The sequence below is a fragment of the Nannobrachium achirus genome (genome assembly GCF_963921795.1).
Source record: "Nannobrachium achirus genome assembly, chromosome: 19".
Lineage (NCBI taxonomy): Eukaryota > Metazoa > Chordata > Actinopteri > Myctophiformes > Myctophidae > Nannobrachium > Nannobrachium achirus.
Window position 1 is genome coordinate 45,827,406 of NC_137826.1, and position 19,872 is coordinate 45,847,277.

A 19,872-nucleotide genomic window follows, 5' to 3' on the forward strand; every position below is an offset into this window, starting at 1 on the left:
TGAAAGTTTTCCTCAGAAAGTAAAGCGAGTAGTAGGAGGAGGTAACATGTGCAACAGCAGCACCACTGCGAGATCTAGTGCCAGAGAGAGGAGGACTGATCTCTAGACCCACCAGCAGGCTACTACTCCTAGTACTAGAACAGAGAGAGAGGACTGTCAGATCCACGGCCATGGAGCAGCGCTCATCCTGCCGCTTCTTGAAGGCTCGGACAGCAGCAACACGGTGACGGGCAGCAGAGAGGGGTGTGCGCGCCGCTGCTACCACCACCACCACCACCACCACCACTGGGGCATAATAGCAATATTTACCCCCGCTGCTGCTGCTGCTATAGGGCTGACCGGTTCATAGGATCCAACCAACCTAGACTACATTAACAGCCTCCTCTCCAAGACAAGACACCAGACAAGCAGCAGCTCTGCGTGTGTTCTTCCAATCGAGGGGGTTTGATAAGTGAAAAGGCGTGCCTGCTGCTGCTGCTGCCCCCAAAAAAGAAGTACTATTCGACGTATAGTTAAAATAAAATGGGAGGGCGCACTTAGAAAGCGAGCGAGTGGTGGCTCCTCTCTCTCTCTCTCTCTCTCTCTCTCTCTCTCTCTCTCTCTCTCTCTATGAAGGTAGGCTGCAGCGTGTGTTTATTGATGAGATGAAAGAAAAGATGGAAGTGAGAAATGAAACAAAGTAAAAGGGAACATATTAGAGAACTAAAAGCTAGCTTTTTTTTCCTTTTTTTTTTTTTTTTTTTTTGGGTGGGGGGGGATCATAAACCCGGTGTTGTGGGGGGGTTTACAGCACGCTGTTTTGTTGGAAACGCACCCGTTATTTCTAAAGAGCTTTCTTCTTCTGGATCTAATAAAGCAGGTAAGAGAGAAATTTATTTTATTAAAGGGGGAAAAGTCTAAAGGGAGAAGCTGGAGGGGAGGATATACGGGGCATGCTTCAAAATATCTTTTTAAGACTATTAATAAGGCTAAAAGAGGGGCATATTGTGTTTCAGCTGTGTCAGAATATAATATTTATTATAGCCCTATTACTCTTATGGCTTGTGCGTAATGTATGAATTGCAAATTGGATTTCCCATGTAGTTTCACAACCGGTCTCCCGAGCAAAAAATATATTTTAGCCATAGCAAGGCTTGTTAGGCTACTACGGACATGATGAAAAACTTTATTCTGGCAAAGGAGGCTTTAGAAATTCGTGGACGGGGAGGACAAAATGGAACAGGTTTTTTGGGGGAGTCAGGGGGACATGCATGTTGGGGTTATGTTATGGGGCTGTTGTTGCATATGGATAGATTGTCGCTCGTTTGGATTTTAAGACTATATTATTTGTGAGAGAGAGCAGAGCAAAACGCGCTATGTCCTGGCAATGGCATGACGCAAGTTGCCCATCTGTCATTCTTCCCAAACCATGCACGCTGCCTGCTTCTATAGTATATAGGCTAGTAGGTAGGCAGAGAGGCGTCATTTAAGAATGATAAGTTATCACTTACAAGCCTCGTTTCTAAAATATCCAAAATAGTGGATCTACAAGCTCTCAACGCGTCGCCAAAGCGACGCGTTGAGAGCTTGTAGATCCACTATTTCCACTATTTTGTTTAGGGGGTTTGGTTTGAAGATGTTTGCCTTTAAATGACATTCCCAGAATCGGGATGTCACGTTGGAAGTGGTTAATAAATGAGTTGGGGGACATTTTATGTATAAAATAGTTGAATTTAAGGTTGAATGTGCAACACTAGGGGGTGGCCGTTGCCATCCCCCTGATGCCCAAAATGATCGCCACTGGCCCCGGCTGCTAGTAGCCTGTATGTGTAGGCTTACCTCCTCCAGCCCGACACTTTGGAGAGCTAGAAACTCTTACCAAATGTTTATCCCTTCCCCAAACTACCTCTCCAACAAGGCCTATTTCAAGCACCACGACCGAGCTAAATGATGCTCACTTTTAGGCTGCGAGGCAAGGCAAGCTCTCACATTTGACACATTAGAAGAACCCCACTATATGCGTGTCTGTTATAGAGAACATTTGACACTATATTATGCATGTCTCATCTCTGGTAGACATAGATAACATACATTTGACACATATAGAACCCTCTACATGCATGTCTGGTAGATGGATAACATCACTGGCGAAGACCACCAGACCCCCGATGTGCGCTATTTGGCTTTTAGGTCAGTTGTTTTTTGGGGGGAAATCAAGGGGAAACAGACTGTTTCGGCAAATGATACACACCGATAATAACATCTTCGTTATTATGGGGAGGTTTATATTGACTTTAACACATATTTCAACGTGTTTATATAGGCTATAGTATTATAGGCTACTTGTTCAGGAGAGTATAGTGTCTCTGAAATGCGTGGTTATAAGCGTCGGGTCGGGGGCTCTATAACAGCCAGACATCCATGGTCTAGACCCGGACTCGGATTAATGAAAATGTGGCATGGCATTTTGTCAAATTAAGTTACCGTCTTGCTTACTGAGACACGGGAGACCAGTGGGAGGGAAGGATAAAGACTAAAGAGCGAACAATATGAAGGCTTTGCATCTTCTTCTTCAAACCCCCTAAAAACAAGAAGACCGCGCAGCTTATAAGCTATTCAGTTTCAATGATAAATCAAAACCAGCCAGTGCCATTGTGGTTTATATTTTTGGTGCCTTTTTTTTTTTTTTTTTTTTTACCAAAATGAATGCTTCAGTTTCATTGTCGCAACGTTGCTCGGAGCAGTATAATGTTAAAACAATTGCAGATGGATATTAAGATGGTTGTTTTTTTGGGCAGTTAAGGTGGCCTAGATAGCTATGAAGTGGATGATGCTTGTGGTGTAGCAGCCTATGTTATGTACAGTAATTAAAGTTGCACGAGAACCGTCTCCTTTCCCCCGTACCGTACGTGTCTGTTGTTGCCTTTTGAGACATTTTGTTCCAAAAAAATAATATATTCCATGTCAACTTTAATATGATTATAACCGCGGCTCTCCTCATGCATGCATGCACGATTTCCAACCGTTTATAGCCTACACGTTGCCATTTTACGCGCAGCCAGTTGTGGAAAGTTTGTGGAAAATGTATTTGCATGTTAAGTTGCTCTTAATAAAATAGTCTATAACTCCACGAAACTCAGAAATGTATCTGATATAGGAGCCAATTAAGGCGACAGAAATGGGTCTATAATAACATTTGTCGTCCTATTTATCCGCGTCTTTGCCATTTTGTATCGGGGGGTTTTTCTGTGCGTGCCGTGCGTGCGTGCGTGCGTGCATTTGTATGTATATCTATGCATAAGCTTTGCGCGCGCGCGCGCGTGCACGAGGGCGCTTCTTTCTTTTTCACGGCTGGCTAACAGATGTTGCATGTAACACAGCGCGACGAGCGCGTCGCTTTGTCCAGTCCAGTGGCGCGGGGACGGGGACACGGGGTGCATGATGTGGAGAGGAGACTTAAATAAAATAAAACATTACAGTTCTTCATGGATGGCTCGTTATTATTATTATACGATCGGCGTTAATCAAGGCATGGCTCGTTGTGGAAATAGTTTACACCATGCATCTTCCACTGGTCTGGAGCCGGACAAGTGTAGATATTAAGTGCGTGCGTGATGGAGGCAGGGCCACGCATGGAGGATGGACCCACCGACCCCTCTCTCCCTCCTCTCCCCTCCTCTCCTCTCCCCTCCTCTCCTCTCCGGAGCAGTGAAGTTTGTGTGTGTCTGCCGGCAGAGAGCATGCAAGAAGCCGCCCGGCTGAGTGGCTGGGCAGGCTGCGTGGCCCGCCTTGTGTCTGCACGCACGGTCCTCTCTCTCTGAACCATGGCACACACACCACACGCACACATAACAGCCCTGGCTGGAACCGTGCCGGTTCTGATCAATGTGTGGAGAAGCCCGTGTGTGTGTGTGTGTGTGTGTGTGTGTGTGTGTGTGTGTGTGTGTGTGTGTGTGTGTGTGTGTTTGTGTGTGTGTGTGTGTGTGTGTGTGTGTGTGTGTGTGTGTGTGTGTGTGTGCGTGCGTGTGTGCGCGCGCGCGCGCGGCTGTGCGCTTGAGCGCACCGGCGAGCCCGCCCGGGCGCGTCAGGGGAGGAGGGGGGGGGGGTCCCACACTATATAGACAATACTACTTTTTTATTTACATATAATTATCTATATTATGCGAATACGTTATTTTGTTTTATAGTATAGGCTGTTATGTTATGCCTATAGTTTACATAACTGTGTAAACATTGTTCCCTCCTTTCTTTAAAACCCTAACTCTGAGAGAGTACAAGATGAACCCTGTTACAAGGGTCCATTTGGTTCTATCTTGTTGCCTGTACTCCCATACGGGTCCATGCTGTTTCTATTTGTACACTTCCCCCCCCCCCCCCCCCCCATAAGGGTCCATTTTGTTCATGTACGGTAGCCTATGTAGGCCTACACTCTCAGAGAGTTCCAAACCCTTCGAGGGTCCATTTTCTCTCCATGCATGTCAGGGCTCCTCTTTTGCCCAAAATGTGCACTTTCCCCAACATTAAGATTTATGGACTATGTTGTATAGCATCGATTGTGATCATGTGGCCCCCCTCTCTCTCTCTCTCTATCTCTCTCTCTCTCTCTCTCTCTCTCTCTCTCTCTCTCTCTCTCTCTCTCTCTCTCTCTCTCTCTGTGTGGTACCCCTTGGATATCGTCACTGTCGGGCATGAAACCTTGTATCTCCAAGTTTCAAAATACTATGATCTTTCGTAAATCAAAGCCCTACTTCATTGTACAAGAAAGAGCCTTGCAACAAAAGTAGTGAAAATAGCTGATCTACAAGCACACAACGCCTCGGGTAGATTGGCTATTTTCCACTATTTTAAAATCGTGGCGTTGTGTGCTTGTAGATCGGCTATTTTCACTATTTTAAAATCGTTTAAAAAAAATAAGATCAACAAAAAAAGGGAACGTTTTGGACATACAAGGTTTCCACCCGACAACGACGATATAATGCTTTCATCTGTATAGTGTAAAGCCAAGCCGGCCCCTGCAAAATATTGATGCGAGAGATAGCGTTTAGTGCCTATCCAATGACATGTTAGAGTTATGTACTGGAGGGGTCATCAGGGCTGTATGTGAATACAATGCATGCGGTGACATCATCACACGTTGGGCTATTATCGCATGCATGGGTTGAATAAAGGGCAAAACTTACCTCATTTCAACCTGGATTCCTTTATTGACTTTTTTTTAAATCAAATATAGGATATAATAGCACCGGTGTGTGTGTGTGTGTGTGTGTGTGTGTGTGTGTGTGTGTGTGTGTGTGTGTGTGTGTGACTGAGGCGATGATTGATGCCCGCCATGATGGGCATGCGGTAATATATCAGTTGATTATTGGGTTGAATAAAGGGTAAAACTTACCTCATTTCAACCTAGATTATTTTATTGACTTTATTAAAAAAAAAAAAAAATGATAGGATATAGCACTGGTGTGTGTATATACCGTATGTGTTAGTGACTGAGGCAATGATTGATGCCCGCTGCCATGATGGGCATGTGGTAATATATCGATGTTATATTGATTATTGGGTTGGATAAAAGGTGAAACTTACCTCATTTCAACCTATTCTTTTACTGACTTTCTTTTTTTTAAATCAAATATACAGTAGGATCATAGCACTGGTGTGTGTATATACCGTGTGTGTTAGTGACTGCATGAGGTAATGATTGATGCCCGCCCACGACGGGCATGCCGTAATATATCAATGTTATATTGATTATTGGGTTGAATGAAGGGCAAAACTTACCTCATTTCAACCTATAGATTCCTTTATTGACTTTCTTTTTCTCAAATATTAGGATACTAGCACTGGTGTAATGATTGATGCATGCCCGCATGATGTACATTGCTGGTAATATTTCAATGTTAGATTGATCATTGGGTTGAATAAAGGGCAAAACCTGTACCTCATTTCAACCTAGATTATTTTATTGACTTTCTTTTTTGATCAAAAAAATGATTGATGAATGCCTGAATGATGGACAGGCTGGTAATATATCAAAGTTATATTGATTATGGGGTTGAATAAAGGGCAAAACTGACCTCATTTCAACCTAGATTGTAGCAGTTGTTTGGTCAAAAATATGATAATAGGGGTGTGTAGCCTATATGGTAGTGACTGAGGCAATGGTTGATTGATGCCCTACACGATGGGCATGGGGTAATATATCGACGTTATATTGACTGTTGTGATGTGAGACTTGATTAGTGTTGTCTGGTATTTTTTGGATCTGGTAATATCGGTGATGTATCGTATATAGGTGTTGTCTTCTCCCATGGTTTTTAAAGGCCGCACTGCAGTAAAGTGATGTAATTTTGTGAAATTACATGACTGCCAGCGGTTCTATTATTATTTGCCTTCACCCACTTGGTTATTAGACATGGGGCATTGATGGTTATTTATCAACAGTCTCGTTGTTTAAATATATATTATATTTTTCGCGAAGAGCACCACCAATAGTCACGACGAACCACAATATCGTCACACAATGTAGATATTGAGGTATTTGGTCAAAACAATATTGTGACAATTGTGGTTTTGTGCGTAACAGCCCCTAATGCCATGCTGTTAAACACCTACAGCGTGTGATCAGACACAAGAGAGTGTCTGGGGCGAAACGGGGAGACAGCCATTATTAAGAACTGGGGGGTACACTTGTAGTATCTGGTGCCGGGTGAGAGCTACACATGATAGCGCTCACTAATGAGCATTTATATGAATATATTCCCCGTTGCATTAATATTCATAATGTTTGAGCCTTAGCCATTTGCCCTCTTTCTGTGCGAACGTGTGAGACCCGCCCACAGTTTATGAATATTTATGAACTCGTCTCTCTCTCTCTCTCTCCCTCCCCACCAGACCAAGGAGACTCATTAATAATATGAAGGAGACTTAGCAGTTTTAGAGGAGACCCTTCTCCATTTGTGACTTCACCTTTAAAAAAAGAAAAAAGAAAAAGAAAAAGTGAAGAGAAAGGAATGTTGAGAGGAGATATTCTTCAAGTCATCTCCACCCAACAATCTGTCCAGTTTCTTTTTAGTTTTGTATGTGTTTTTTTCTTTTTTTCTTTTATTCTTCCCTCCCTGGCTATAATCAAAGCTTCACTTCACTTCGTCTAAATAATGCCAGCAGTTCTTTCTCTGCCTCTCTTTGGAGAAGCACTGAACTGGACAGCATAGATTATTAGCCCCATATACTGTATCCACACCTGCGTCACAACACAATACAGTTGACATTTTATAGTTTTCTTCATGGTGACAAATATACGCTTCCCTATAAGTCATATTGAAAATAAACAAATGAATTAATTTAGATAAATAAATACGAAATAAATAAAATAAATCTCTACTGCTAATCCCACACCAATCCCCATGGGATGCCATGCCAGGCGATGCCATGCGAGTATTTTTTTAAATATATAAAAAGGGGGATTAGCCATATGAACCTATATACTCCCATGACCTGGGAGTTCCCCAGGGGTCTATGCTAGGCCCCCTTCTTTTTCCCCCTCTCTCTCAGCCGAAAAATAAAAGCAGGTCTACAAGATCACAAGTTAACGTGTCCCAACGTTGTGAGATTGTAGATCTGACTATTTTCACCCGAAAGTTTGCAGCAGAATAGGGATGGTACGGTTAAATGGACGGACGGCCAGACAGACAGACAGACAGACAGACAGACAGACAGACAGACAGACAGACAGACAGACAGACAGACAGACAGACAGACATGTGTTCAACCCATTTAGGCCTAGAATTATTGAATGCTTTAACCAGTGAAAAATAGCAGATATACAAGCTCACAGCTGCGAGCTTGTAGATCTGCTATTTTTGAAAAAGTTGTGAAAATGTGTGCAAATCTTTGAATATATGTATTTTCAAAGCGAACGTTTGTAACTCAAATTTTGCTTCTGGGTGGTCCCTGGAACTAGATATTTTGAGATGGGGATCCGTGGCCAAATACATATGATTTTGGGGGTCCTTCACATGTAAAGGTTTGAGAACCACTGACAAAGTAGTCTCTCAAGAACAGACTAACTGAGCTCCAGTTAATTGAAAAGGACCTTTTCTTTGACAATGGCTGGCCAGATTGCTGACATAGAAACATAGTTTTTTTTCCCCAAAAACCTTAAGAAGGATTCAAAAGACACTTCGACAGAATCGGGTCAAAATTCAAATTTTCATGATTTTTCAAAAATAGCAGATCTACAAGCTCGCTGTGAGCTTGTATATCTGCTATTTTTCAATAGTTAAAGCATAAAATAATGATACACAATAATGTGTACCCGTTCTAAATGGGTTTTAAGTGGGTTTACTTGGAGCAGTGCATCCATTTTGTAGTCTCTCCATGCCAGGTTTTACCATCACCAGACCGATACCATATCGTTAATTAATTATGCAGCCGATATGCAACCTGACACCCCTATTTTGGGCATGTCAGTGGGCTATAGGAGAAAAGGTTCAGGCACTTTCCAAAGTATTTATGTTGATAGCAGATCATCACGCTTTGTGCCGCGCTGTGAGCTTGTAGATCGGCTATTTTTGACAATTTTTAAAAAACTTTTGAAAATGGAAGTCCAAGTTTTCCAAATGGATTATAATGAATTTAGCACTTTTTGTTTTACAACATAATCGTCTGAAACATCGGTAATAGGTGGTCTAGGGCAGTAGTTCTTAACCCCCTCCTCCCCCCATTAAAAAAAAAAAAAGAAAAAAAAAAAGGAATCATGAATTATATTTGAACTGGGGACCCACCCACCCTGACAAGCACTTGGAATTATAGGAGTTGAGGCATTACATTTAGTTTGACTCGGTTCCACAGATAAAATATTGTGAAAATGGCCGATACAAGCTCACAACGCCTCACAATGCTGAGCTTGTAGATCAGCTATTTCCACAATTCTTGCCCTTTTCTTATATTACTTGACAATTTGGCCAATATTTGACCAGTTTTCACAGTATAGTTTGTTGATTATACTTTAGATTCAGTAATGGCCTTTTTTATTCCATTATACTTTTTTATTTTAATTTTTTTATAGTAGATATTAAAAAGGTCTTAAGAGTTCTTAAATTGTCACTTTACTGTCATCTGGGGACCCACAGGGGGTCCCCGACCCACAGGTTGAGAACCACTGGTCTAAAGGGGCTCTCCGAAATCAGACCCCAAAAAATCCATGATGCATGGGTGATGTGCCGCGGGCCTCTGGTCACAATGTGTCCACATCGTTTTATTTGAAAACATACGGTGAGGGATGGCGATTGGCTGCCTCGTCCTCCTCTCCAGGCACGTGCACACATAGGCATCAAAGGGGGCTTGAGCCCCTGCCCTTTTATCTGTCTGTAAAAAAAACTGCCCTCTCCAGATCATGAATGCAGTTTTTACTATGGTGAAAGAAATGCAAACGCCATTCCATGCCATACCTGAATTCAAGAGAACTGCCTTTTCCAAACTCTCCTGAACTTGAATGCAGCATTTTATGTTGAAAGAATGGCCCTCTCTGCATAGAAATCCATGCCGTTACGCCACATCTCCAGTATTGACTTGATGCTTAGTTCATTGCTGTGTCATTGCGGAAAACAGCCGACCTCCAAGCTCACAACGCGTCGCAGAGGTCCGCTATTTTCGATATTTCCACCAAAAGGCCCTTTTAGAAATGTCAGCCCCAGAGGCACAGTGGCGCAGTGGTTAGCGCTTCGCCTCACAGCTAGAAGTTTGCATGTTCTCCCCGTGTCTATGGGGTTGATACCCTCACAACAACATGCAATAATCCTGGTCTCAATAATGCCTCCCCCTGGCCAGCCGGGCGCCTGATGGAGGGGAAAGGAACTGGTTGGAATAACGTGTTCCTTCCATGTGCTACGTCCATCCCAGGGAAATCCCCCCTGTCAGGTGAAAAGAAACAACTTGGACTACTCATGCATTGAAGGAAGCATGAGGTCAGTCCGTTGTCTCCCCAGGCACGGCAGAGGAAGAGCAGAGCCCAGGATTACATAGGCAATTGGCACTGGGTGAAAATGGGTTACAAAATCGTGGGATAAATATTATTAAAAAAAAAAAAAAAAGTCAGCCCCTGCCTCTCTAACATTCTCTGCACGTCCCTGCTCCTCTCTCTGAACTCTGGCCCGCTACGCCTGTCTTCTGGACAGAAATGTCAAACCTGATTGCTGACGTTTCAGTCATGCTCTGACGAACGCCTGTTGACTTCAGCGTCAGCCATACATCTGGAGAATGTGCAGAGTAGCAGCGGTGTCCTACAGTACATTTACTCTAGTACTCCCTTCAGTGGTTCTCAACCTGTGGGTCGGGACCCCCAGGGGGGTCCCCAAATTATTTTGGGGGGTCCCCAGATGATTAGCTTAATGTGCAACATTGTTTTCTCTCTCAACAGTTAACACACCAACATAACGTTTAAGTGTATAGAGGGTATCTGCACATTTCTAAAGCGACAATTTAAGGACTTTTTTAATATCTCTAAAATGTCAAATTAAACATTTGCCAAATTGTCAAATATTAGAGGCAGAACATTGGGAAAATAGCCGATCTACATGCTCACAACGCCTCACGTTGCGAGGCGTTGTGAGCATGTAGATCGGCTATTTTCACAATAGAACCGTGCTATACAAAATGTAATGCCTCACCTCTTAGTGCTCATCAGGGTGTGGGGGTCCCCAGTTAAAATATGATTATTTTGGGGGTCGCAGCCTGAAAAGGTTGAGAACCACTGCTCTACTTAAGTACAATTTTGAGGTACTTTTATACTTTACTGGAGTATTTCCAGTTTTCAATACTTTAAGTTCTACTCCACTACATCTCAAGAGACAAATGTTGTAGTTTTTACATACTACAATTATCTGAAAACCTTTTTGACTATTATTACAAAGCATACAGTTAACCACGTAAGCCCTACATACATTTTGGCCATTTAAAAAATAGCCGATCTACAAGCTCACAATGCGAAATATATTTTTTATTTGTATATTTTATACATTTGAAAACTATTGAAACGGGGCATTCTGCATAATGACTACTTTATACTTTGCGTACATTTTGATACCAATACCTTTGTACTTTTACTCAATGACATTTTGAATACCAGACTACTACTCGTAACAGGGTTACGAGTATTTCTACCTTGCAGTATTGTACTAAAAAGACTCCCTTATCGGGAGATAAGCGCATCGTGATTTTAGGGCAAAATGTGTAGGAGCAGTGTCCAAAAATGTGTTTGAAAAATTCGGCCTGATGGTGGCGCTATATGGGACAGATCCATGTTGATGAGATGAGTGTAGACATACTGTGTACCGATTTGCGTGATTTTAGGGCAAAATCTGTAGGAGTAGTGTCCAAAAATGTGTTTTAAAAAATCGACCTGAAGGTGGCGCTAAATGGGACAGATCCATGTTGATGACATGAGAGTAGAGCAAGTGTGTACCGATTTGCGTGATTTTAGGGCAAAATTTGTAGGAGCAGTGTCCAAAAATGTGTTTTGCAAGAATCTGCCTCATGGTGGCGCTAGAAGAGGGCCATGTGAGAATTGATGGGTGGAGGTTGTGGTTTGGCAGGCAAGGAGTGTGTGTGCAAAATTTGGCATGGATCGGGGCAACGGTTGCGGAGATATGAGCAGGGAAAAAGTGTGACGTACGGTATGATGTGTGACTGACTGACAGACTGACAGCCGGTGGAGGTTTTGATAGTAACTGCGACCTGACGGTCGCAATTAGTTAATATGTTTATGATGTCATTGTGAGAATGCGCAATTATAAGCCAATCTAATTAATTGACTACTTAGACTACTTACTGTACTGGTCAGCTGTTTTTGGGGGGCGAGCGGCAGATTACACTGTGAAATGAGTTTCAGACTATTTCAGACCGTTTTCAGAGAGACCACGTGACCTCCTACTGTATCATACTATTATAATTTCGGGGCGTGTCAGCGGGACTTTAAGTAAAACATTTGATTCCTTTTTTCCCACCACTGCAGGGAAGATAAGCATTGCAGGAGTTTTCAGTCCATACAATAATGTGTTGATTTTGTTCCTCCCAGCAGCCCAGAGAGCATGAAGCGCTCGCTAGCGTGTGTAAACATTTATTTTTTTACTATTGATTTATTTTGACTCTGAAGTGAAAATATATAAAATAATAATAATAATAGAAAACGGGCCAAGGTTTTCCGGCGCCCCTCGATCAGAGCGCGCCCTGGCTGTTGACTTCCATTATAAAACTAAAAGAAGTTAAGTATTATAAAAGAAAAGTGCTGTGCACTTTTACTATTACAACTTTTCACGCATTGGGGAGCTGATTATTCAAGGCTATCAACCCCTTAAGACCTGAAAAATACCTAAAAATGTCTTCTAAATCCAAAGTTTTTCTAAAAAAACATATGTTTCTTTATCTGTGGTGCTCAAAGTTTTTAATATCCCACCGTGGCACTCAGTGCTGTGCTATAGGCTTAATGGGTTAAAACTAAACTAAAATATTATGCTATATGTAAACACCAGTAAGACTCCATAATAGGGAGATAAGCGACCGTCAGGTCGCAGCGTGATTTTAGGGCAAAATGTGTAGGAGTAGTGTCCAAAAATGTGTTTGAAGAAATCGGCCTGATCATGGGGATATATGGGACAGATCCATGTTGATGACATGAGTGTAGACATACTGTGTACCGATTTGCGTGATTTTAGGGGGAAATCTGTAGGAGCAGTGTCCAAAAATTTGTTTTAAAAAATCGGCCTGAAGGTGGCGCTGAATGGGACAGATCCACGTTGATGACATGAGTGTAGACATACTGTGTACCGATTTGCATGATTTTAGGGCAAAATCTAGTGGAGCAGTGTCCAAAAATGTGTTTTAAAAAATCGGCCTGAAGGTGGCGCTAAATGGGACAGATCCATGTCGATGACATGGGTGTAGACATACTGTGTACCGATTTGCGTGATTTTAGGGCAAAAATTGTAGGAGCAGTGTCCAAAAATGTGTTTAGCAAGAATCGGCCTCATGGTGGCGCTAGAAGAGGGTCATGGATTCGGGGCAACGGTTGCGGAGATATGAGCAGGGCAAAAGTGTGACGTGTGACGTGTGACAGACAGACAGACTGACTGACAGACACCTGGTCAAGGTTTTGATAGTAACTGCGACCTGACGGTCGCAATAAGACTGTCTGGGTTGTTCCCAAAAGCCTGATTAGACGATAAAATGACAAAAGTTTTTTTGAAAGTGAAATATCCCTTTATGTCCACTCACATCTATATACAAATAGTAAATTAAGCAATGCAGATGTTGATGATTTCAGGCTCTCAAGAGTTAAAGAGGGTCAATTTGGTTACCAACTCTCCGTCATTTTGCTGGGGACCACCTGGAACCCCCTCAAGGACCACTGGTGGTCCCCAGACCACTGGTTGAGAACCACTGATGTACAGTATACAGTGTGGCAAACACCTTATTTGGTCTGCATCATTGCACATACAGAATGTACAGTACGTGATTTTTCTTCCACATCCATCTCACATCAAAACAATGGGACTATACTGTAGATTCAAAACCATCAAAGTTTTCCTTTAACCAAAGGAAGAATTTCAAGTTTTAATTCATAACACTGTTAATTTGCCTTTAATTTCCTTTTTGGCTTCAGGAGCCTTCTCTCTTTATTTCTGAATCCAAGTAACCCTTAACTGGCTACACTTTGCTTGGAGAAAACTACAAGAGAAAAGCATAGCTTAGCATATTATGCCATGAATGAATGATACACCGCACGCTTTGAAGAATATAGCATAACGAAATAAAAATACTTGCAATGGACCAATCCCCAATCACATACACACCCATTGTAACAGTTACAATGGGTGTGTATGTGATTGGGGATTGGTCCATTAGTGCCTCCTGGGCAGATTTCTTGTGGCCATAACGTTTCAGTAAGTACACTAATGACAATACAGTACAGCAATTTGTGCTAGTCACGTTTTTTATTTTCATTTAATTTTAGTTTAACAAGTTACAGAGCAACAGGTTCACACAAAGAACCGCTTTCTCTCACGTATATATATCGTCGTTGTCGGGTGAAAACCTTGTATGTCCAAAACCGTTCGTTTTGCATTCACCATTTTAAACCGATTTAAACATGTGAAAACAGCCGATCTACAAGAACACAACGCCTCGCACCGCGAGGCGTTGTGTGCTTGTAGATCTGCTGTTTTCACTACTTTTGTGTGACTGCCTTGTATGATTAAGCAGGGCTTTACTTTGCGAAAGAACGTACACATTTGAAACTTGGAGATACGAGGCTCCTGCCTGACAACTAGGGCTGTCTTCGACTCAGGATTTATCAAGTCGACTCGAGTCGCGGGGGCTCGACTCAAACAATTGGCGTCGATTCCGGGGGCTTAAAACGATATGTCGATTCGTTGAATTTTTGAAGACACCCCTACTGACAACGACGATATACAACCTGTAGTACTGTACCTCTGTGTACCCTCAGGTACACATGCACCCCGTTTTGACTACTTTAGTAGATGTAAAGATGTGTGTGAGGAATTGGAACGACGTGGGTCCACTGTAGCACCTCTTCTCGCATAACTGGGGTCGATTCTATACGAATGTCTTCTAAATCAGTGGTTCTCAAACCTTTTTGTGCCAAAGAACCCCAAAATGATATGTTATATTTGCCCGTGGACACCCCCCATCTGAATATGTTCTGGGCCAGGGACCCTCAGAAGAGAAGATAATGTGTTAACAAAAAGCATGAGGTCCAAACTAACCTGGCATCACCAGACTTTCCACCACGGATGGAAGTCGCCCGATGACGTAAAGTTGTTTCCGCACCGATCGGATCTAAAACCCGGAAATGGTATTGATCTCAGGCTAGGTCCGAACATTCATCACCGGTATCTGTAACTTTGTAAAAAAGTAACAACACTGGTACAACAGCACTGCGTTTTCTTGTTTGGCTCATCATTGTTCCGCCTACTGCACGCTGTGCCATTATAAAGCTACAACTAGCCGCCTGGAACGTGCGCTGTGCCTCCCCCTGTGGATGATCCGTTGATTCTGAATCTGTTCTCGACACTCTCACTCAAGGAACGGCTCCCGTGACTAAGAACCGGATCCCATCGTTCATTTAAAGATGAGGTGCCATGATCCCCCCCCACCCCTAAAACATGATAATCAGGTATTATTATACCAGGAGGAAGATTTTTTCCAAAAAAGTGTACAAAAAGAGTTTAAATTAGGTTTTTATGTGGCCACACCCACCAGTTCATTTAGTATGCCTGGTTGGTCAGGTGGGTGGTGATCCGGCTGAAGTTAGCCACACCCACAGTGTTGGGTGAATGGTAAAAGGGGAGGGGATCTTTATATGATGTCACTCTATCTGTGTTTTTGGACCGGCACTTTTGACCACAAGGTGGCAGCCTCGAGGAAGAAACCCAAAATACAAAGGGAATACATAATTGCTCATAACAACCACACCAGGGCGTCAAATGAAATACTGTCAACCTCCTAGACACCTGAAAACCAGAAAAAGTACAAAACTATGGCACCACCTCTTCAAAAGAGCCGTTCAAAAGAGCACATTTGTTTGCAAACGTCACATCTCTACTGCTATGCCTGCACTCGGGGCAGAGCTGAGCAGCGAATACGTTTTCTTTGTTTTAACTGTGTTATCGGTGTGCAGGTAAAGTACGGTACTTGGTGTTGTGCTCGCGCACCAATAACACAGATAACACCGGATATCGTGACCACAACAACCCTAATGGACCTTCATGGATACTTTTTAAGTTCTGCTGGTAAATTTTAAAAAGTGCTGAGATTTTGTGATTTTATTTTGCCATAGAATGACAGTGAATGGAATCACTAGTTGACTGAGCACCAAGGCCGACAGTTAACACTTTTTGAGACTCCTTGATGACTGCTTGTGCCTATCATCAAATTATTGGCTCAGGAATGCGTCAAAAACAAAATAATTGCCATGAATTCAAGGTTTCATGTGGTGTGTTATTGATCACTTATGTTGCAATGATTTTTTCTCTTCAATGTCTCGCGTTGCCATGGTTACCATAGACTTCCATGTAATTGTGCAAGTGTGTAAAAAGTGCACGCCCATGCCTGGATGATGCACCACGTGTGTAGATGCTGTTCACAGCTTTCAAACAAAGAAAATCCGCTTGGAAATCCGTTCAGGCATTCATGATTTATCAGCCATTATGTTTTCTTCAGATGTAAACAAACATGGCTGCCATGTTTGAAAGAATGGGTTGGTATGGGGGTTAAACATGCAATTTCGCGATCGCGATCATGCCTAATACATTTCTGGAGGTCCAAAAAAAATTTTGATTTTTTTTTTTTTTTTTTTTTTTTCAAAAACGGCCCAAACTCGGGAAACTCGGGGTTGGCACAGCACTAGTACCAATACAAACTCGGGAAACTCGGGGTTGGCACCATATGTGTTAAATACGTCATTTTGGGGGCGTGAACTATTCCTTTAAGCCCTATAAAATATCAGATCTACCGTCTCAGTTATTTACGCAATTTTCATGAATAAATACGGACACCAGCTTAGAACGTGCATGGTTAAAGATGATCGGAAATATCTGGACCAACAGTATATCGTCACATCGGTTTATAAGAGGCATTTTTATCAGCGTATAATGGAAATAAATCAATGTCATTAAGCCACTTTGTTGGTTTTCCCTCCAAAATGTCACCCTGGCTGGTGGTTGGTAAGTGCATGGCTGCACCGTAGAATGGAGCCTTTTACGAGTGCATCTTTAACACTGGCAGAGTGAAATCAACACTGAAGATATTTGCTGTGTACATCATCTTCTTGACATGAGTTAGGCCTAGAATTATTGAATGCTTTAACCAGTGAAAAATAGCAGATATACAAGCTCACAGCCGCGCTGCGAGCTTGTAGATCTGCTATTTTTGGAAAAAAAAATCTTTGAATATATGTATTTTTTAAGCGAACGTTTGTAACTCAAATTTTGCTTCTGGGGGGTCCCTGGAACTAAATATTTTGAGATGGGGGTCTGTGGCCAAATACATATAATTTTGGGCGTCCTTCACATGAAAAGGTTTGAGAACCACTGACATAGAAACATAGGTTTTTCAAAAAACCTTAGAAGGAATCAAAAGACACTTATGGAATCGGGTCAAAATCGGGACAAAATTTCAATGTTCACAATTTAAAAAAATAGCAGATCTACAAGCTTTTAGTGAGCTTGTATATCTGCTATTTTTCAATAGTTAAAGCATAAAATAATAATACACAATACTGTGTACCCGTTCTGAATGGGTTAAGGCTTTATTCAAATCGGACTTGGGTCTAAATGGGTTAATGTAACACTCAGGAGAGAGACCGGTATGGCGCAAACGTTGGCAGAAAATCTCTCAAAATGAAACGTAACCCAGTTTTTACAGCTTTTTGATGTGTCATCAAAAGTTTTCTTGTTGTTTTCTCAACGTTTTTCGGACCAATTGGAAGTACACAGACTTAGTAGTCGTTTTCCCACGTTGTAGCCTAACTCTGAGAGTGAATGAATGTAACCAAATGGACCTGGGCTGGTCTGAAGACTCACCTCTTCAGACTCCACCTTAGCCCATGGCACTTACCGTAGCATTCACTTAGCATAGCATTCTTTTATGTTTTTTTATCCGATGAAGTGCTTGGTCTACCTTTGCTTTTTCTTAGATGACTATTTCTATTGCATTTGATGTATTGATGTTGATATGTATTACCTTGCTGATTGTAAATCGCCCTGGATTAAGAGCGTCTGCTAAATGCCTAAATTTGGTCCATTTGGTCATTAAAATCGGGAAAGCATCTGTGTCAGTTTAGATTTTAGCTATATACACACACACACACACACACACACACACACACACACACACACACACACACACACACACACACACACACACACACACACACACACACACACACACACACACACACACACACCAAAACTCTTTGTGCGCGGCCAAAATACATATATAATGTTGGGGGCATGTTAGAATGTCAGAAGGCATTTGTAGAACCTCAGCCTCAGGTCTTAAAAGAAATAATTCAACCAAAAGACTTGAATTCATGGATACTTTTTTATTTTTGCCGCATTCCTGAGGCAATCATTTGATGACGGCAGAGTCTCAAATGCATGGTCAGTTTAGGCTCCGGGCCTGTCATCAAATTATTGAGGAATGCAACAAAAAAACTGAGAAAATCTCCTTGAATTCAAGGCTTCTTGGGGTGTGTAATTGATGGAAAAGAAGTAATTTTGTGGGTGAACTACTCCTTTAATTAATGAGGCCCTAGAATTATTTAATGCTTCAACTATTGAAAAATAGCAGATGTACAAGCTCACAGCGCAGCGCCGAGTGCCGTGCTGTGAACTTGTAGATCTGCTATTTTTGAAAAATCGTGATTCTTTTTTTGCAAGTCTTTGAATATATCTTTTTAAAAGCGAACATTTGTAACTCAAATATTTTGCTTCTGGGTGGTCCCTGGAACAACATATTTTGAGATGGGGGTCCGCGGCCAAATACATGGAATTTTGGGGGTCCTCGACATGAAAAGGTTTGAGAACCACTGATTTAGAAGACACAAAGACATTTATAGAATCGGGTCAAAAATATTCAAAGACTGGCTCAAATGTTCACGGTTTAAAAAAAAATTGCAGATCTACAAGCTCATGTGCAACGGTTAAAGTGGTTCAAATCTACTAAGTGACACAGATTTGCGTTCAGGCCTAAATGGATTTTTGCAGTGTACGGTATAGAAGTATGATGACCAGGACCAGATACTCAGCACCCTAACCAACTAACTAACACCCTTAACTTAGGGGTGGGCGATATGGTGATAATTTTCAGAGATATCATATATGTCATGATACAATTGAGGGAGCCTTGAGGAAAAATCCTGTTTAATCGTTAATACAGAGATTCATTGCAGAATTAATTTAAACCTGCATTTTGGTATAAATCAGTTAGTTATCAAACTTTAAAATGTCAAGGTCTCCTCTTAACTCTGACAGTATACAAATGAAACCAAACAGACCCGTAAGGGTCTATTTGGTTTCATTTGTAAACTGTCAGAGTTACATACAGAGAGATACAAGTAGGAGATGTCTGCGCGCTTCAGCCGTCAGGTAGAAGGACTCGTTGGTGCTCAACAAGGACAAACTATATCAAAAAGACTTATTACCTGGGCACTTCAAAAATGACTACCCAGATACAAAAGATGGAGCACTCAACTGGTCTGCACGTTCATTTATTAGAGCGACAGGGTGACATACAGAGACCTTGACATTGTAAAGTTCAATGTAGTCCTCCCAAAAGGAACCCAGAGTGTCTAGTTTTTGTCAAGTAACTTGAAAAATAACCATAAAAACCAACAGGAAAAAAGAATCATGATAAAATTGTGTATCGTGATACAGCTTGGGAAAATATCGTGATATTGTATTTTTCCATATCGCCCACCCCTACCTTAAAGGAGTAGTTCACCCCCAAATTGACTTTTTCTTATTGATTACTCTCACCATGGAGACTTGAGTTCAATAACATTTTTAGTTTTTTGTCGCATTCCTAAGACAAAAAAAATGTATTGTAGTAAATTGACCCCCATTGATTCCGGATGGGGACCCAAATGCGTTTGGGCCCCTATCCGGAATCAATGGGGGTACATTCATTGTATACTGTCTTAGGAATGCGACAAAAAACAGCAAATATTATCGAACTCAAGTCTCCATGGTGAGAGTAATCAATAGGAAAAAAGTCAATTTGAGGGTGAACTACTCCTTTAACAGCCTATTCTCTCGGACAGTACTGTGAACTGTACAGGCTGGCTGAGGTGGGGGTGGGGTGGGGGTTCGGGCCCCTCAC

At 42.0% G+C, this 19,872-nt stretch overlaps 1 protein-coding gene across 1 annotated transcript in view; it reads left to right on the forward strand.

The window, feature by feature from the left end:
• The first annotated feature begins 747 nt into the window (after positions 1–747).
• zbtb20 (zinc finger and BTB domain containing 20) overlaps positions 748–19,872 on the forward strand; it is a 72,168-nt gene continuing 53,043 nt past the window's right edge. Inside the window, exon 1 of the mRNA XM_080749171.1 lies at positions 748–859. The gene's annotated coding sequence lies outside the window, so the exon portion shown is untranslated. The remainder of the gene's footprint in view (positions 860–19,872) is intronic.